The sequence below is a fragment of the Castor canadensis genome, chromosome 19 (genome assembly GCF_047511655.1).
Source record: "Castor canadensis chromosome 19, mCasCan1.hap1v2, whole genome shotgun sequence".
Lineage (NCBI taxonomy): Eukaryota > Metazoa > Chordata > Mammalia > Rodentia > Castoridae > Castor > Castor canadensis.
The window spans coordinates 21,888,946-21,910,414 of record NC_133404.1 but is presented as its reverse complement, the minus strand read 5'-3'; the positions used below and the strand labels follow the sequence as shown (position 1 = coordinate 21,910,414).

Here is a 21,469-nt window from a genome sequence, read left to right as displayed (position 1 = left end):
TCACAAAACCACAGCAGATGCAGTCTCCTCGGAGTCAGCAACTTGCCCATTAGGATGCGCTCTGGACTCAGAAGCCTGGTCTCTGAGCACCTCAGCTTCCTGATCTAAGGATCTCATCTATCTCTACAGTTTTCCCAGCAGAAACTGTCCTGTCCTGCCCTACAAAGCCCTTTGCTTCTGTCACACAGACTTTAAGCTCTTCTGACTGGCATCAGATGGGACTGATGAGTCTATTTTGACTTCACCTTACCTGGTTCCTTTGTGCATGACTTTTTGTCCCACTATCACTGTTTTTTTTTTGTTTACTTGTAGTGCTGGGGATGAACTTGTTCGTAAAACACTCTACTACTAAGCTGCATCCCAGCCCTCCCACTATTACTTTTGAAGTGTCTGATTTCTGACTAATAAAATCAGAAACACTACAAATGGGCAGCAAGTTGCATCTTATATTTGATTCGTAGTATGGAATTAAAACAAGAGCTGGTATTTTGGTTTTTTAAATTAAAAAGACAGTACAATTGTTCACAAGATTTCGATGAAAAAGAGCACACAGATAGGTACTATGTAAGCATAATCACACAAAAATATGATTATGTGGTTAGTACCATTCTGTATTATTTCATTTCCACAGAACAACTAATCTTCATGAAGGCAAAGATCTGTTCCAAACATCAATTACTTCTCATCAGTTAACACCTTTCCTGTTGCTGAAACATCCAAGGTTAAGTTAGATGTATTCTAACAAAAACTGTGCTACATTTGCTAAACCAACAGAAATACAGTTGGCTGAAAATATCTGGATGCTTCATAACTTTTAAACTGAATAGCTGAATGCATCTTCTTTCTCTGGATGTTTCAAGGTCAGGAAGGTTCAAATATCAAATATCTAGCAAGATTCACAGAAGATATGTCTAAGAAAAAGGAAAGCCCATGGGAAGAAGCCTAGCATGCAAATCGGCCCCCATGAGGCCTGCTAAGCTGGGTTGGACTGGAGGGCTCTTTTGATCAGCTAAGGGGAGAATGGTACAATGATTTTTAAGCAAACAGAAGAAAGGAGAAATGAACATGTGGTGAGGCAAGCCCTAAATAGGAGGTTTGGAAGATTCAGGGCAAGGGACCCAAGAACTGATAGAATAAAGGTCAAAATAGCTATGGGGGAGGAATGGAGGAAGGGAAAGAGAGAAGAGGACAGGGAGGGAGAGAGAAAAAGGGAGAGGAAGAGGAAGGGAGAGACACACACAGAGAAAAATTATATAGCATTTAAAAATTTTTATAGCACTTTAGAAATGATCCAAAATTTAATATAATTCCACAACATGCAGAGAGGCAGAAAGCTCAGAAAGAGAGACAGTAACTTAAAAGGATTTTTCAGCTTCAGCATTGCTGACACTCTGAGCCAGGTAACTCTTCACTGTAGAGAGTCTTCTGTGTGTTGTAGGATGGTGAGCATCACCCCTGGCTCCACCCAACAGATGCCAACAGCACCCCCTTCCCTGTTACTATCAAAAAATGGCTCCAGACAGTGTCAAATGCCTCTCAGGGTTTAGAATCACCCTTGGTTAAGAACCCCTATATTAAACACCCAGGACAAACATTCTGGAAAATGGATTATTAAGTAAATGTTTACAGGATCAACATACTTTAAAAATCAAGTAGGTGAGAACTCAGCACAGAAACAGAACTGGCAAAATCTACAGAGGAACATGAGCCAAATGTGTTGCATAACGTCCAGGATGTGCCTACTTTCCACCATAAACTCACATCTGCTCTATCATGTGGGACGTGCTAATGCATTCTGAATCTAAAACGAAAACTCAGAGGCCGTTAAGGATGATACTTGGAGCAACTGTCATGGGTTGAATCTTCCAAAATTACCAAAAAAATCCAGTACTTTAAATTTCTGCACTTTCTGATCTCATTTATAAAACTGATCTCACAGAGGCAGAAGGTAGAATGGTGGTTCCCAAGGGCTAAAAAGGATAGAGGAGAGGAGAGGGGAGAGCTGTCAATGGTTATCAGGATACAGATAGGTAGAAGAAATAAATTCTGATGTTCTATTGATAGATAACAATAAAGTATCATACACGTCAAAAATAAAAAAAAAAAGGCTAGAAGAATAGACCTTGAACTGTTTCGCCACACACACAAAAAAAAAGATGTCTAAGGAGATAGCTATGCTTACCCTTATTTGAACATTGCATAAAATACATATGTATCAAAGTATCACACGGAACTTCGTAGATAGATATAATTTGTGTCAATTAAAAATTAAGTAACTAAATACCTTCTAAAATATTTACTATCATTTGTGTTTCCTGTATGTGTGTGGAAGCACATGTGTGCAGAAGGAGACTGATCAAATGAGTCAAGTCGGATGGGATGCTCTGAGGTGAAGTCAGAAAGGGCTACACATTGCCCTGGTATCTCAGACACCAGGGCCTCTGGCTTCTTCATCAGGAAGAAAGGATGCTGAGTTTCTCAGCCCAAAGACAGGACACACTATGTGCTCTAACAGCATGGTACTTACTGAATCCCCTACCACCACCCCCAGGAAATATACTAGCTTGTGAGACAAAAATCATACCTACAAACAAGATCACCTACAAACTTTTTAGCAAGTTTTACAATAAAACTTTCTTTAAAAGATCATCTCTAACGTGTCAATCCCTTGTTATCCACAGGGAACTGGATTCAGGATCTTCCTCGGATGCCAAAATCCATGGAAGCTCAAAGTGCCTAATGCAAAATGGTCAGGACAGGACATCTCTTGACTCCCAGACCGCTGAGCTTGTCTGCTATGAATACACTCTGCAGATTTCCTCCTCACTGTTCTCAACAACTTATCCTGTGAGAACATTCATATAAAAAATATTGACCCCTTTTCTAGAATTTCCCTTGTAAATATTTTTCACTTGGGGCTATGGTTTCTTTGTTTTTTTTCATTTTTGCTTGTGGTGTAATTTCATCACATAAGGTTTTAAATTTTTACAAAGTTAAATATTTCTGACTTTTCCAGGCCTGGCTAAGGAAGTCTCTGGTGTCCTTGAATGGTACATGGTGTTTCCTGGTTTTGCTTGTTTGTTTTGTTGGGGGAATACAGAGTATTTTCTTTAAAAGCACTTAAGTGCTCAAGCTTACTGATATCCATGTTACAACCTGAGGGTTCAATGCTGTTTCCTAAACATCTAGTTGTAACACTAGTTATTAAGTCATCCTTTCCTCACAGAACCTACACACCCACTCTGCTCTATATCAAATTCTCACCTGTGTTATCATTTGGATTTGGTTTGCCTATTAGGTTCCAGCAACCTACTCATCCTTTCTCATGAAACCACCATACTAGTTGGACCACATAGGATGACTGATCACTTTCACCACTCACCTGAGCTCAGAGAGCCGCCTTTGTGTAAACTGACAAAGGATTTTCTACTTTGCTCTCAGCTGGGCAACTGTGAGTCATGTACAAGTCCACGCTGCATGCCACAGCTCTGGTTAGAAAAATTTCTCCTTATCAATCTTCTTTTCAACAAGTCCTGGCTAAGCTGGACACTGGTGTGTCACACCTGTAATCTTAGCTACTCAGGAGGCAGAGATCAGGATTGCAGTTCAAAGCCAGCCCTGGCAAATGTTTTGTGAGACCCTATCTTGAAAACACCCAACACAAAAAAGAGCTGGCAGAGCAGATCAAGTGGTAAAGCGTCTGCCTAGCAAGGATGAGGCCTGAGTTCAAACACCAGTAAAGCAAAAAAAAAAAAGACATGACTTGGCTATATACCTTGGCTACACTGGAACATTATAACCCCTAAGGTCATTTGATCAATTCCAAGAGAACCCTCCACACTCATCAAAAACACATAGCCTCCTGCATGCTAGGCAAGTGCTCTACCATTGAGTGATACCCTACGTTTGATCCCCAGCACTACGAGAAAAAGAAAAAACTTGTCATTTCTTCATGGGGGTGTGCCATTCTTAAGTTTATTTCTAAGTATAATGTAGTTTTTGTTCCTATTTTTCAGACCATCTTTCCCACTTCCCCTAAGCACTCCTTGCTCCCTGAATTATTATAAATACTTTTTCTTTAAGGGGACACAAGTATTGCCCAGAAGCTGTTTGATCACTGGGGTAGGTTCTGTTGGCCCACACCACCTCCTTCTGGCTGCCAGGTGCTGTTATGAATTGTGATCTTGACGGACACACTCAGGCTCTGGTCTGCTTTCTAACATGATGGCAGGTCCCTTCCTTATGGAAGATGAAGTAGCTTCCCAAGAAAGTGGGGAGCACAGAGCATTCCCCCAGGGTCTCCCTGGCAGACTCTCCCAGCCACAAAAGACAGGGAAAAATCAACCCAGGGGACTGAGCAATCTCTCATCCTCCTAAGCACCTTCCCCACTGGCGGCCCACTGACCTCTGCAGGCCCAGGGCTTTTCCAGGCTGCTCTGCTTCATGGGACCCAATCCAGGGCTCTCCCATACTTGTCCTTAAGTGCCTGAAGCCCGTGGAGGAGCCTGACTAATACTGCTCACAGATCTGCATAGAACCAGAGACCCAGGGACCTGGCAGCCACTCTATCCAGGGTATGTAGTGGGAGGGGGAGAAGGATTGAGTCCATCCACCATTTCCCAGAGCTCCTGAATCAGGTGAAAGGGCTTCACTGATCAGAAGGTCCCACCATCTCACTGTGCATTGGGAAAAGACTGAGAGGCAGATCCGTTTTCTCACACATGCTGGGATGCAGATGGGTGAATGTGCCTCCATGCGCCTTTGCTGAGGTTTCCCTTGCTATAACTTATTGAAAACATTTTCCTTCCCATCTTCCCAACCACCACCACAATGGGTGCTTGTTTCTTCCCCCCATGCAAAATTCGATATCATGAAAGCAATCTCTTAACTACAGGGATGCTCTAAAAATATCACCAGTTATTTTCCCATGACATATTTATTGTAAATGTCCCTGAATTGTGACAGGCTACATAATACAATCACTTCAGGACCATCTCAACAGACCCGGTCACTAGAATAGATGGGATGTTAACATATGAGGCAGAATATACTATTGTGATGCAATTTCTTCTGATGCAGTTTGTGTGGTGACATGAGTCACAGTTTGGAAGCCAAATCACAACTCTCTGCATGAAAGCAAAAAGGGACAGTAACTTGGAAAAACTGATACCATCCCATAATAGTGCTGAGAGTGAGTAGGGATGTTGGGATTCAGAATAAATTCTCTGTTTTCGTCTTTGGGTAGACATACGGTGAGAAGAGTCCCACTAGTAGCCAACTTCTCCTGGGGCCATCGCAGATTCATTGTTCCTACTCAGTATTCCCTGTGTCCCTGTGAGGCAGGATTGTTCCCATTTTAAGGATGAAGATATTGAGAATCAGAAGAGGGGCGAGGCAATGTCGAAGGCACAGCTAGCAAGTCAGGACAGCAACTCAAGGATCAAGGATCAAAGGCTTCAGAATAAACTAACTCATGCTTTCCAATTTCAGGTTATTTGGGTGGGAAAGAACGCTGAGAAACAGATGCTGTTAAATCGGAGAAGTTCTTGTCTCTCTTATTTAGAAATTGATATATATATATATATTCTCCCCTGAGGAAACTGAACAAGTCCCAAGTGTTTATAATCAGTGATATGTCAACATGCACAGACAAGCAGGGCAGCTGACACTACACCTGTAATCTCAGTACTCAGGAGGCTGAGACAGGAAGATCCCAAGTTCCAAGCCGGCCTGGGCTGCATAGCAAAATCCTGTTTCATTAGATAGACAGATAGACAGACAGATAAAATCTGACAAGCAATGTCTTTCTTCTGAGGGACCGAGCCTCCAGGGGTCTCCTACTACCTCATCATCAAAACAGCAGAGCCCACCCATAGAGCCTGGGAGCCACCCAAAACAATGTTTACTAGTGTGACTGTCACCCAGGTCTACCAGGGAAAGGCCAGGGCCTGCTTGCCACGTTCTTTTATTAACTTCACATTTTTTATATACATAATAGTCCTCCGTGTTTATGAGGCACAATGTGAGGTATTGATTCAGATATATAATGGATAATGATCAAATCAGGGTAATTAACATATCAGGTGACCATTTTTAATGCTGAGTATCTCTTCCAGCTATTTTGAGATAAATAATGCATTATTGGCAGCTGTAGTCACCCCACTGTGCATCAAAACACCAATACTTACTATTCCTTTTGAACTGTAACTTAGTACAGTTGACCGCTCTCCTCAGATTCTCCCCACCAGTTTAATTTTAAACACATAGTTAACAATGACTTTGGGCCTTTTGCTGCAGACTGCTAAGAAGATGAAATGATAGATTCTTCCCCAAATTCTCCCCAGTGATTTGGAATCAAAGGCTTCTAAATAGGAACCAAAACCGCTTTAATGTTTTTGGCAATGTGTTATTACCCTCATCCTTACTATCAGTACAGTAGCACGTGCTTTCCCAAAGTGTCAGAGACAGGTACCAGCACTACAATTTTACCTGGAAACATTTCTTTCTTTCTCTCCTTCTTTCCTTCATGGTGGTACTAGGCTTTGAACACTAGACCTCACTCTTGCTAGGAAGTCGCCCTACCACTTCAGCCACTCTACCAGTCCTCCGTTGTGTTGGATATTTTTAAGATAAGGTCTCATAAACTATTTGTTGGGGCTGGCTATGGTTATTTTGGAGATGGGTCTTGGGAACTATTTGTCCCCACTGGCTTCAAAACATGATCCTCCTCATCTCCATCTCCTGAGTAGCTAGAATTACAGGTGTGAGCCACCAACACTTGGCTGGAAATATTTCTTTATATATTATTTTATTCCTTCATGGAAAAGTGGACATGTGAAGATACTTTGTTTCAAGGCTTTTACATATGGGTATATGTCTCTTTCATGAGAACTGTCCTGGCTCTGGTATTGATACAATGTGCACACACACCCAGTGATGTACAGCACCTGGAGGTTCCCATGGAGGATACTGCCAGGGACTGAAGAGATGCTTTTGTCCAGGCATAAACTCAGTGCTGACAAGTCATCAGGAATCACTAACCCCACTTCCCAGGTGGCTTCCTCCCACAGGTACTAGGGGATGTGCCCCATACTAATGGATCCATCCACACGTGACCCTCATGGTCAGGTGGGCATGCAGTGTCTTGGACAAGTGTACTTTGGCTGAAACCTGCCTAATATTCCTCTGAGATGGACCAAATAGGCCAAGGGACGAGGTACCACTGGGCAGAAGGCGGTGGCAGCAGTCAGCCGAGCTGCCACTGGAGAGTGTCACTCCTTGTACAAGCTTTGGAGACATTTTAAAATTTATGTTTGAATGCAGGAGATATCACAATACCTGACTTCAAACTATATTACAAAGCAATAACAATAAAAACAGCATGGTACTGGCACAAAAACAGACATGAAGACCAGTGGAACAGAATAGAGGATCGAGATATGAAGCCACACAACTATAAGCAACTTATCTTTGACAAAGGAGCTAAAAATACACGATGGAGAAATAGCAGCCTCTTCAACAAAAACTGCTGGGAAAACTGGTTAGCAGTCTGCAAAAAACTGAAACTAGATCCATGTATATCACCCTATACCAATATTAACTCAAAATGGATCAAGATCTTAATATCAGACCACAAACTCTAAAGTTGATACAAAAAAGAGTAGGAAATACTCTGGAGTTAGTAGGTATAGGTAAGAACTTTCTCAATGAAACCCCAGCAGCACAGCAACTAAGAAATAGCATAGATAAATGGGACCTCATAAAACTAAAAAGCTTCTGTTCATCAAAAGAAATGGTCTCTAAACTGAAGAGAACACCCACAGAGTGGGAGAAAATATTTGCCAACTATACATCAGACAAAGGACTGATAACCAGAATATACAGGGAACTTAAAAAACTATATTCTCCCAAAACTAATGAACCAATAAAGAAATGGGCAAGTGAACTAAACAGAACTTTCTCAAAAGAAGAAATTCAAATGGCCAGAAAACACATGAAAAAATGCTCACCATCTCTAGCAATAAAGGAAATGCAAATTAAAACCAGGCTAAGATTCCACCTCACCCCTGTTAGAATAGCCATCATCAGCAACACCACCAACAACAGGTGTTGGCGAGGATGCGGGGAAAAAGGAACCCTCTTACACTGTTGGTGGGAATGTAGACTAGTACAACCACTCTGGAAAAAAATTTGGAGGCTACTTAAAAAGCTGGACATCGATCTACCATTTGATCCAGCAATACCACTCTTGGGGATATACCCAAAAGACTGTTACTCCAGAGGCACCTGCACATCCATGTTTATTGCGGCACTATTCACAATAGCCAAGTTATGGAAACAGCCAAGATGCCCCAGCACTGACGAATGGATTAAGAAAATGTGGTATCTATACACAATGGAATTTTATGCAGCCATGAAGAAGAACGAAATGTTATCATTCGCTGGTAAATGGATGGAATTGGAGAACATCATTCTGAGTGAGGTTAGCCTGGCTCAAAAAACCAAAAATCGTATGTTCTCCCTCATATGTGGACATTAGATCAAGGGCAAACACAACAAGGGGATTGGACTATGAGCACATGATAAAAGCGAGAGCACACAAGGGAGGGGTGAGGATAGGTAAGACACCTAAAAAACTAGCTAGCATTTGTTGCCCTTAACGCAGAGAAACTAAAGCAGATACCTTAAAGCAACTGAGGCCAATAGGAAAAGGGGAACAGGTACTAGAGAAAAGGTTAGATCAAAAAGAATTAACCTAGAAGGTAACACCCACGCACAGGAAATCAATGTGAGTCAATGCCCTGTATAGCTATCCTTATCTCAACCAGCAAAACCCCTTGTTCCTTCCTATTATTGCTTATACTCTCTCTACAACAAAATTAGAAATAAGGGCAAAATAGTTTCTGCTGGGTATTGAGGGGGGTGGAGAGGGAGGGGGCGGAGTGGGTGGTAAGGGAGGGGGTGGGGACAGGGGGGAGAAATGAGCCAAGCCTTGTATGCACATATGAATAATAAAAGAAAAATGAAAAAAGAAAAAATAAATAAAAAATAAAAAATAAAATTTATGTTTGTTAAATAGACAAATGATAATTGTATACAAACATAGGGAAGGCACAATGTGAAGTTTTGCTATATGCAGGCATTGTGGAATGATTAAACCATACTAGTTAACATAGCTATCACTAATAGAGCAAGAGAGTATTTGCTGTTTGGAGAACATTTCAAATCTATTTAGCAACTTTGAAACATAAAATGCGTTTTCATTAACTATGGTCACTGTGCTATGCAACGATACTTAAGCCCTTCCTTCAGTCTGTCTGAAACCATGTATCCTTTGGCCAACATCTAACCTTTACTCCCTCCCTCTCTCCAGCCCCTGGCAGCTGACATTGGACTATCTGCTTCTGTCAGTTCAACAAGTTTAGATTCCACATCCCAAATCTGAAATGCTCCAAAATCAGAAAGCTTCTGAGTGCCTACATATGCTACCAGTGGGAAATTCCACCAGATTTCATGTGATAGGTCGCAATCAAACTACAGGTGCTGCTGAAACTACCATAAGAAGGGGACTAAGGTAGGAAGGAAAAAAACAGAGGAGATGAACCAATTCAGGTTATAATACATATGTACATGAAAATGTCACAAGGAAACTTCCTGAGTAGCTATCTTAAACAAACAAAAATAATATTTTTTTTTCTTTTACAAAATCAGAAAAAAGAACTGTCCTGTCTGGGGGAACTGGCACCAGTGGAGAGGGTGAAGGAGGGTGAATATGATGCAAATACTGTGTACACATGAATGTAAATGCAAAAATGATAACTGGTGAACTATTCCAGGAATGGGGGAAGGAGGAATAAAGGAGAATATGGAGGGGTGGAATTCAAGTATGATATATTTGATACATTATAAGAACTTTTATGAGTGCTACAATGTACCCCTACCCAGCACAACAATAAAAAAATGCAGGTACACTTTTATCTAAGGGTTGGGGACACGGATCACGTGATAGAATGCAGGCCTAGCATTTGTGAGATCCTGAGTTCAAACTCCAGTATCACCTCCTCACCCCTCCCCCCAAAAAAAACAGTTTAAAACTACCTTTAGGCTATGTTTAACAAGGTATATGGAAAACAAAGAATTTCTTGTTTATGCTTGAATCCCATTCCCAATATAATATATAAATACCCCAAAATCTGGAAGAAAAAAAAATCTGAAATCTGAAATACTCTGGATCAAAGAATTTCAGGTAAGAGATGTTCAACCTGCATAAATGAGATCATGGAATATTTATCTTTGTGTGGTTGGCCTATTTCACTTAGCAGATGTTCCTGGATGCAACAAATTTTAATAAGTTAGAATGTTATTTTTTCAGAAAAGAACTCACAAAATACAAGTCTTTGTAAAGAGGACTCCTCAGGAGCCATGAGGAAAGGTTGGGGGAGGACCCCTGAGGCCACACTGTGGTGGTTCTGGTGGCTCCAGACTGGCTCCTGTCTACCCTTGCCCCAGCCTCTCAAAGGTTCTGTGTTCCCTTGACCTTGTCTCTTTCTGACTTCAGCCTCACTTTTCTGTTTTGTGCTAGTTCTGTTTGTTTTAAATTTAAGGTCTCTGGACCTTGCCCTAAGTATTGTAGCACCAGACAGTGGGGAGTGATACCTCAGTACCCTACCAAGGGGACAGCTGCCCAGGGCATGGGACCCAAGAGGGTTCCACCCTCCCACTAGAACAGGATAAGGGGCAGAGACTTTGAGGCCACCACTCCCATGCCCCTCAGCACAGCCAAGCCTTCAGATCTCACCTTGAACCCCAGTTCCACAATGTGTCACTATGTCTCCACAGACATCTGCAGAAATTAAGCTAAAAATATGTCACCCAGAGAGAGATCATTCTCGCTGCCACAAGAAGTTTTCTAAGAAGAGAGCTCATTTTGTGACCCCATGCTCTGAGTTACTTAGGATTCTTTGTTTTTCTTTTTCTTTTTTTTTTGTGGTACTAGAGTTTGAACTCTGGGCCACACACTTGCTAGACAAGTGCTCTGCTGCTTGAGCTATGCTCGTAGACCGTAAGTTTCTTAATAATACAACCTTTGTAACATTTGTCAGGCCACAAATCTGGAAGGAGGCCTCATTGACTGGCAAGGGAGACCCCCGGCAGTGGTCCATCTGCATCTCTGTGTCACTGGCAGTTAACAACCACTTACAAGCTCAATTTTTTCAACCCACAGACTGCAGACAGTGCTGTCTAGGGGGAAAACAGGACTCCAAAGCCAACAAAATCAAACTCCAAACAAAGTCTCTTGGAGACAAATCAGCACTCTGGAGGTGCCTAGTGTAGTGTGGGCTTCCTGCTTCAGGAGCCTGAATTCTAAGCAGAGACCACACCCTTCCCAGGCACTCCTGGTCTTGAGCAGGACAGCAGGTGCCTATCCAACGTGCCTCCCAGCCCCCTTCCAGGACAGCCAGAACAGGGAATCTGCAAGGCCCTAAGACACCTGTGCAGGTCATTTGTCATGGAAAAGGGGGATCCACATCAATGACATGTCATGTGAGGTCACAGGATCCTCAAAATGCACTTGAGGGATCAGATGGCCAGAGCAACCTGTCTGCAGACATTTACAGAGCGGTCAAGGCAGCACAAAACAAAGAGAAGACTCAAATCAACAGAAGAAAGAGCTTTTCTCCTGTGTGCAAAGCGCAAGACTGCAATCTGGTGAAACAGCTTCCAGGTATCCATGGCCAGAGTGCACTGGAAAACACTCAAAAACTGAACACAAGACAAGCTTTGCAGACGGGGACAAATCCATGCTGCCAGAGGTTCTGACAGCTCTGGTCATCATCTCTTCTTTTAGAAACATGCAGCGTGCCGCCATCCACCAAGCAAGATAAAATGATCCCACACTTGGAGACCCCATAAGGACCTGATAGCTTCTCTTTCCTTCCCCCCAAAAGAGAAGCTCCCCCGCCTTCATTACAAACCAAGGGCTGGGTAGGTCCTAGGCCACCAGCAGCTGAGATGAACCAAAATTCCTGTTTAGCTAAATTTTCATTAAAAACAAGAAAAAAGCAAAACAAAAAACTAAGTTAAGCTAAATAGCACTAACATGTTCCACAAATAAATAAATTTCAACAATTCCAAAACTAAAGCAGATACCTTAAAGCAACTGAGGCCAATAGGAAAAGGGGACCAGGAACTAGAGAAAAGGTTAGATCAAAAAGAATTAACCTAGAAGGTAACACCCACGCACAGGAAATCAATGTGAGTCAATGCCCTGTATAGCTATCCTTATCTCAACCAGCAAAACCCCTTGTTCCTTCCTATTATTGCTTATACTCTCTCTACAACAAAATTAGAGATAAGGGCAAAATAGTTTCTGCTGGATATTGAGGGGGGGAGCGGGAGGGGGCGGAGTGGGTGGTAAGGGAGGGGGTGGGGGCAGGGGGGAGAAATGAACCAAGCCTTGTATGCACATATGAATAATAAAAGAAAAATGAAAAAAAAAATAAATAAAAAAAAAAAAAAACAATTCCAAAGTGCACATGGGCTCAGGAATATCACTGAATGTATGCAATTCAATGTGTCTATTTATAATTAACTATTTATAAGCAGGTCAATTTATAAATTAACTAAAAGTTATAGAACACAATGTGATCTAGCCTTTTTTTTTTTCTGCTACTGGGATATGAACTCAGGGCCTCATGATTGCTAAGCAGATGTTCCACCACTTGAGCCACTGCTACCCCAGAATCTCCCTTTCTGACTCATCACACAAATATAAATCCCAGAAATTTAACACATTAGCAACAATTCTTCACTCTCAGGAACTACTCACTGATACCTCTGACTCCATGGTCTGAAGAATTTGAGGTAATGCAGTAAAGAATCTTGTCGGGTTTTTTGTTGTTGTTGCATTTTTAATTGACAAATAATTGTGTATATTTATAGGGCCCAATGTGATGTTTTGGTGAATATTTACATTGTGGAATGATTAAATCAAGCTATTTAAGACATTTATTAACACACACACACATCAGAAATTGTTTTTAAAACTTCATCATTGAGACATTGAACCCTTGTGGGTGCAAGACAGAGCAGGTTAAGGTGCCTGTGTCAGATGAAAACTGCGAGGAACTCAAACACTATTGATGAATAATGTTTTCATAGAAATGAAAAACAAAGAGTGCAGAAACATCACTGAAAAAGAAAACAATGAAATTTTAAATAAAAAATGATCTCTCCTTCCTTCCTTCCTTTCTTCCTTCCTTCCTGCCTCCTTCCATTCCTCCCTCCTTCCATTCCTCCCTCCTCCTTCCTCATCTCCCTCCCTTCCTCCATCCTTCCCTCCTTGAAAAATTATTCACATATATAATTATGGGGACATGCAGTGATGTTAGGATGTGTGTGTATCTTGAGAAATGAATGAATCAAGCTAATTAACAGATCCATCACTTTGAATGCTGATCATGTATTATTACCGTTTAACAGAGATTTTGTATTCTTTGACCACTCTCTCTTATTCCCCCCCACCCCTCAGCCTCTGTTAACCAGCATTCTCCCTTCCAATGCTACGAGTTCCATTGTTTGAGATCCCATGCGTAAGTGTGATCACATAGGTGAGATACTTGTCTTTCAGGGTCTGGTTTATTTCACTTAGCATATCGTCTTCCAGAACCATACATGTTGTTTCAAATGACAAGATTTTCTTTTTTAAAGATGAATAGTATCCCACTGTGTATATCTAGCAGATTTTCTTTACCCATTCAGTACTGGTGGGCTAATTCCCTATCTTGGCTTTGGTGAGCAGTGCTGCAATTAACATGGGAGTACAGATATCTCTTCAATATCCTGATTTCATTTACTTTGGATATATACCCAGAAATGGGATTGCAGAATCCTATGTCGATTCTATTTTTGTTTTTATTTGTATCTATTTTTATCAGAGACACAATATTTACACATCATTAAAGAATATGGAATGCTTCACGGATTTGCATGCCATCCTTGCACAGGACCATGCTAACCTTCCCTGTAATGTTCTAACTTTGGTCTACATGCTGCCTAACACAGTACTATTTTCAAGCTTTTGAGGAACTTTCATCCTGTTCTCCAGAATGGCTGTACTAATTTACATCCCCATCAACAGTGTGTAAGGGCTCCACCAATGCATGCTGGATGAAGGACATGTCAGCTTTCAACTGGCAATGATATCTAACATGCTAGAGAAGGTGGCTGAGGAATGGCAGTGTGTTCCTACAAGCGACTATAGGGAGGAAAGGGAGAGTGAGTTATTAGTACTGCCAGCCTGAGGGTCAGAAATCAGTGAGAGAGAGAGAGAGAGAGAGAGAGAGAGAGAAGAAACCATGGAGGTAATAGTCACTCCTCAGTAGAGCAGTAAAGTGCCCCCAGAGACACAGGGCTGGATGTGGGGTCTTCATCACCATGTGTTAGTTCTTCTTTTTTCTTTTTTGGTGGTACTGGGATTTGAACTCAGGGCCTCTTGAACCACTCCACCAGCCCTGTCACCATGTGTATCAATACACACTAATGCATGTACTGATGCTGCTCTCTGCACACATGGAATTTAAAGAGTGTTCCAAATGAGCAGGTTCCTTGGCCAGCATCCCGCTAGCCCCAGGGTGAGCTGGACCCTGACACAGGGGTTAAGCCCTGACATCAGCACCTAGGAGACACATCAGCACCTAGGAGACGCACCAATCATCAGTCTGAGCCTCAGCATACTAACCTGCAAAGTAGGTGTAATAGGGCCCCATGGTGCCTATGCCAAAGGTGGGTGCTATGGCTGTCAGATGGCATTTGGCACTGAGCATCTTACAGCATGCAGAAGCACTAGGAGGCAGGTGTGAGCAGTGCAAGCTCACTCTGCACATGCTCACCTCTATTGCACTCCCAGGTAGCTACATCATCACCTAAGTTCCCATTTATCAGGCCCAAATTTACTCAAAAGATTGAGGCAAAATTGTCCAATCTGGTGTGGAACAATTTGCTTTTAGGAAAAAGATATATTGCAGCTCTCTGAAGCACTTTGACACTATTAAATGTAAACTTAGCTGGCCTGCTCTGATTTTACTTCACACCACCGGGCAGGAATGGAGTAGAAATCCCATACTAGTCTCTGGATCCCCATGGATGTATCTGACAGCATACACCCCAAGCCATGGGTCAGCAAACCCCTTGAGTTACTGATTTATCAACTGACAATGGATCTAGGTCAGTAAGCATCTAGCTGCCTGCACTCAGTAGAAAGCTGGACCACTACCTGTACCAAAACCAAGGATCTCATCAACATTCTTTTGCTAACAAGGGGAATAAGTGCTGCACATGACAAGGGCATGTGGTCTGCTTAGGTTCAATCCAAAATACAAAGTCATCTTTGTTCCCCAGAAAGACTTTTTAAATTATTTTCTTGTATTAAGTCAGCAAATGTTGCTTTGGGCCAAGATTATTTGGGAACTCTTTGTCTGAATGCTTTTCTACTTGGAGCAGAACAGAAATTGGGCAAAGTGTACTGTGGAAACATGTGAGTATGCCCGCCCAGAAGTCCAGACTGAACTGCTCTAACAGGAGAACACAGTGCTAGGCTGCTGGGCTCTGAGCTTCTATCTTTAAAAGCCTAGAGGACTCTGTTAACATCCACCACCCAGCTTTTTGTTGATGAATGCTGAACAACTCTCTCAGGCCTGACATGCTCCTTTGTTGTTGGTTGGGCTGTCCAGAGTGTCCAATCTCAGACCACAAGAATCATGAATGACTGTCCTGTAGCTGCCTTAACAGATTACTAAAAATTCAGTGGCTTAAAACCATGCAAATTTATTCTGTTATAGTTCTGTAGGTCAGAATTCTAACCCATGTCTCAGTGAGCTAATCTCAAAGTCTCAGCAGGGCAGTTTGTTCCCTTCTGGGGAGCCTCTGTTTCCCTACCTTTTCCAGCATCTGCAAGCCACCTGCAGATGCAGGTGGCATCTCCTCCATCTGCAAAGCCAGCAATGCAACAGGTGTCTCTCCCTGACCTGTTGTCTCTCTGGTTCTCTCTTCTAGTTCTTGCTCCTGCCTGCTGTGAGTACAGTGGGCCTAACAATATAATCGAAAATAACCTCCTTGATGGAGCTGTGGCTCAAGCAGTAAAGCACCCTCCTTACTGTGGGGTTGTCTAAATAGCACCTGAATTCTCTTTCCCATGCAAACTAAAAGATCCACAGGTTCTGAGGATTAGGACATGCATATCATTGGAGGCTATCATCCTACTTAAAACAGATCATGAACAGGATTTAAGTTCATATGAGGGGAATGTGGCTTATACCCACTGGGATGTGCTGTTTTAGTGGGTTTGCCCAGAACCCAGATTCTACCTGGTGCCTACTTACATTGCATTAGGTATTATAAGTCACCCAGAAATACAGTATACAGAAGGATGAGTGTAGGCTATAGGAAAATACTACACCATTTTACACGAGGGACTTGATCATTTGTAGATTTGCTATTAAGTGGAGAGTGCTGGAATCAACCTCCCATAGATATCAGACTATATTTTTCTTCTAGGGAAAGAACTCAAAGAAATGCTAAATTCAAGTATAAAAAAATGAAGTCCGGGCTATTTCCCTTCCCAAACTCACTTAAATCTAAGGATTACTGAACATCTCACAATTTGCTTAATAAGACAAAGTCCTACCTTTATTTTTAGAAAAGAGAGAAAAGAAAGGGAGGGAAAGAAGGAAGGAAGGAAGGAAGGAGGGGAGGAAGGGAGGAAGGGAGGGAGCAAGGAAGGAAGGAAGGAAGGATGGAAGGAAGGAAGGAAACTTCAAAGGAAGAAGTCAATCTGTAAATCCCTCAATTTCCAGAGACTGAGGAATAGGTATTTAGAATCAAGGATAGGAGGCAAATCTATTATTTATTTGAAATAGTTTCCCCAAGTCATTTATCTTAATTATTACAAATAGCCCCCTACAGCATGGAGGAGACTGAAAATTGCTAAACATGATTATTATTACTACGGAAGATTAAATGTGCTCTTGTGCCTCTGAGTGATTTTTTATTCATGTCACGTGTTACATGAAACAGCCATTCTCAAACATTTTATTCTCTTCTGGCGGGAAAGTAAGGGGCACATAGCTCTCTCGAGGGCACCAAAATGCACAGTCCTGACCACAGCTTACTTCTACTCTCCCATGCGTTTCCATCAAAGGGATGGGTCCCACCTCTGGCTGAGAGTACAACTTTTTATAAGCAACAAAAAGCACAAAAGGAGGGACAAGACATCCTCAAGACTTTTAAGAATGGCAATGATGGGTGTGAGTATGGGAAAAACACTCTTACTCTCTGGTGAAATCTACATTTTTCAAGAATGGGTTCAATGCCCACTTTCCTCTTTATGAAGCTGGACTGTCAAGGCTACTGGAGCCAAGCAATCCTATTTAGGCGGGTGATATGGGCACAGGGAGTAGTCCACCAGACCACAAGCCTCTTACATCTTCTGGGACCACAGGCTGGTTTCAGGGCCCTGTCCCTGCACCTGGCCCATAATGAGCCTCCCAGAAGCATTCAAAGAGGCTAGCTGAATGAATGAACACTTGGGAAATTCTTCTGATGACAGTCAAACATTCCCTGTGAGATAATCCTTTTGATGAAGCCCTACTAGTCAAATATTTTGAAAAGAGAAACACATTAATTGGTGCTAGCTAGGATTCTAAACTGATTTCTCTGTGAATTTTGTAGCCTTATAGTGGAGATGAAGGCAAAAGGCTCAGATGAATGATGTCTTTGAGGAATACCACAGTGGAAGACATCAATAAGAAAAAAAGATCAGCAATCATGAAAGAATACATGGGGAGGGGTGCTCTTTAACTTTTTGTTCCCCTGCTTAACAAGCAAAGTCCTTAATTTTGCAAATGAAAACATTCCCATGAATCTTCTCTGGATATCAAGGTTATTTTCTGGTTCCAAGGCTTATTCCATTTGCTTTTCATGGAGGTCTCACTATGGTTCTAATATCCTGCAGAGTTGGATTAAGTGGACAGTCAGGGTTAATTAGTGTTTAAATGAGCAACACAGGATTGCCTCAATGCAACCAGCTTAGCTTACTTCATAGTTCATGGAAGTGACTGCTGATTCCCAACTCATGCATTTTAACACCACTGCTTCCCCTCCCCTCCCATTGAGTGAGCAGTCTGAAGAAGTTTCTTGAGTGTATGTGGCAGAGGGGACTTGAGTTTAGGGTGAGGAAGGGAAGGACTCCCAAATGTTTACTTCCTAATAGGCTTTTCTGGGCTTTGAAGAAGGACTCAAAGCAACTGTAAGGATGAAAAGCTCTTACTGATTGACAGCTCAATGTGGTCACAGTGTGGGAGAAGCCAGAAATAGGCAAGAAGGTCCTACTGGAAGGTGAGGTGCACAAAGTCCTAACAGAAAATGGGCTCCCCTTGTGTTCTGAGTCCTGAACCCCGTTGAGGATTCTTGTCTATACTCCGTGGTCATAGATGGGATGGTGGTAGGAAGAGAGGAGGCATCCAATGGGAAAAGCTCAGCTGAGAGTGGGGTGGTGCAGGTCCCAAAAGATGCCTGTGGAGAAGGGTCCAAGAGATGGGAGACGAGAAGAGGCACATGTCTGGGGGTGGGAGAGTGAGCCCACTCAAGGCTATGCACTTCCCAGACCTTTACTACATGGCAGAGGAATGACAGGTGGCATTTTATTTTATTTCATTTCATAATTTTGGTAGTACTGGGGGCAGGCACTCTACCACTTGAGCCACTCCACCAGCCCAGACAGGCATTTTATTCTTGTTTTCTCTCAAGAATGAACTTTCTTTTAATATCAAAGAAGAAAAAATGAAAAAAAATCAAATAGAGTATCAAAGCCTAATTTAAGAAATCTATTCATTTCATGAAAAAATAGAAAAATTTACTTTATACAAGAATGGTTCTTTTTCTTTTGGCAAAGTCTTCAAAGTAATACACAAATTACATTTCTGCTTTAAACATTTCGTTTTTGCTTATTTTTCTTTTTTTCTTGGGAAAACCTCAAACTCACTCATACTTCTGCATGTGTAGCATATGCCTAAGAACTGTGTGTATCACACACCTAGGAGGGGATGGGCAGGTGGGACTAGAAACCCGATACCTTATCTACTCTTTGGTCTGGAGCAGAGCACTATAATTTCAGTATGAACGTTTTGCTAACAATCCCAAGTTGAGAACTAATGAGAAAGGGGTCAGATACCCCTACCCCTTACCCTATGGTCTTCTTTCTCAGTTCCACTCTGTACTGGATGCACCTGGGTGGTTTGCTCAGGGCTGGTCACCCAATGTGGAAGTGGTCTGCCTCTGCTACTGAAAGTTCTGGGTCGCCCACACTGGAGAACTACAAGCACTTCAAGCAGATCTGTGACATGCATAACAAACTGCCTTAATGGAAGAAACTAATTCCAAGATATTTTTCTTTTTTTACCAAAAAAAAAAAGCCCTGACAGAACATTTATTTTGGAGTCTCGTTTCACTGGCTGGGGGTGCCTCACAGTGGTAGAGTGTCTGCTTAGCATTCACAAGGCCCTGGGTTCCATCCCCAGCACACACACAATGTATAATTGGGGTCACCAACTGTAGAGGAAGGACGGCCAGAGTTCCCTCCAACCCTTGATAGTAATGCCCAATGGCAATGGGTGGTAGAAGAAGGCAACCAATGGGAGGTCAGAGCAGGAAAAAGCTCCTCCCCCTAACCTTCTAATGCAATCTGCTGTCATAAAGCCCCATGGCCTGGTTCAAGATTTCCGAATTTCTTCTGTATCTGGGTCACCCCACAGTACAGCTGCTACAAAAACAGTGGGGTTGCTGGGTGGGGACCACAGGATTGGACCTGAGGTGCCTGTGCGGCTTAGCATTCACATTGAAGCTAGCAGTTCAAGTAGGGTCCAGTGCTCATGCCTGCATGTTTTGTGTTGCAGGAAATGGACATTTATGTGTTTGTCTTTAAAGCTCGGCAATACTAAAGGCTCTGAGTACACAGGCTGTTTTGCAAACATTAAAAATACACATTGATGAAAGTTGGCCAAAGACAACAGTAGCTGAAAACTAAACTCAGATCATATGTCCAGCATGGTTTCTCCTTGTACCTGCCTGTAACAGGGACACAATCAACAAGGTATGTTTGTACCTCAGTCTGAAAACAGAGCAAACACAGCACTGGGCAGGATGATTTGGTAAAGGCCATCCAGGATCAGAAGCAAAAGCTTCCACTGAAAAGATCAGCCCAGCCCTGGGAGTCCAGCGAGTGACCACCTGGTGGGTAAGGACGTATCCAAGAACCAGGAAGGTGAGACACCATGAAGATAAGACCCAAACACCGTAAAGTGCTCCTGAGAGCTAAGTGGAAGCTGTCCTGTATCTTCCCCTCTACCCAAAGCAGAGGGAGCAAAGATGATCTGATTCAAGTCAGCAGAAGTCTCTTAGCTATACGATAACGTAGCTATGCACATTTACTTATTAATTGAAATGCTGGGGATGGAAACCAGGGCCTTGTGCATGCTAGGCAAGTATTCTACCACTGAGTCATACCCCCAGCTCCATAAATTGTTCCTTTTAATGAGGTAGAGGAACCATGGTATCCAGCAAGGGTCACAGGCAGTCTTGAAAGTACCGTCAAGGAATTTTACTTCATAGGATTTACTAAAGTCCATAAATATATCTAAGCTACCTTTAAGACTGTAGGCTCCATGAAAACTTAGTGCTAGACTTTTTGTGATGCTTTTTCGAGACAGGATCTCACAAACTATTTGCCTGGGCTGGCTCTGAACCGTTATCCTCCTGATCTCTGCCTCCGAGTGCACGGGTAGGTGGTAATTTGTTTGCTGAAGGAATACAGTAATGATTTATGAATAATATTTTAAGATAATGTCAAACTTATGATAAGTTTCTGTACCCTGTACACATGCAGGAGAAAATAATTTTACAAGGCAGCATGATAAAGAAGACCAAAGACTGGGTGTTTATTATTCATTAAGTGTGCAACTTTTGCAAATTACTTGACTTCTCTTGCTTTCGGCATTGAAACAACAAAAATATTAATATTTGCTTTGAGAAGATTTTGTGAGACTTGAGTTCAATATGTGTGAAGAGGTTCAAAAATATTTGTTGAGAAGTGTGTAGTTGGTGGTCAATAAATGTGGATTGATTAAAAACAACAACAACAACAAAAAAACCCTTAGTGCTAGAAAATTCAGTATGAGTGGGACCCAAAACACAGGGACAAGTTGGCAGGGGACGCTGCCTATGCCCAGAAGGGAGCTACTGGGCAGAAAAGGACATCCTAGGGCTGCTGCTGGCTCTTCACACAGATGATAGTTGGCGTAAGAAGAAGATAAAAGCCAGAGGCAAACCTTGGTTACTGACCAGGTCTTAGCCACCAAAAGTGAAGGGTTCCTTAGAGCATAAATTAGAGTTGGTAGAAGAAAATGGAGGAGAAAAC

The 21,469-nt window shown here is 42.2% G+C and overlaps 1 protein-coding gene and 1 non-coding gene across 6 annotated transcripts in view; both read right to left on the bottom strand.

The window, feature by feature from the left end:
• The window catches only part of Atp10a (ATPase phospholipid transporting 10A (putative)), a 199,275-nt gene that overhangs the window by 125,465 nt on the left and 52,341 nt on the right, over positions 1–21,469 (bottom strand). The window lies entirely within an intron of this gene.
• LOC141419383 (U6 spliceosomal RNA) lies at positions 13,962–14,067 on the bottom strand. Its single transcript, XR_012444155.1, has one exon. It is a non-coding gene; the product is annotated as a U6 spliceosomal RNA (small nuclear RNA).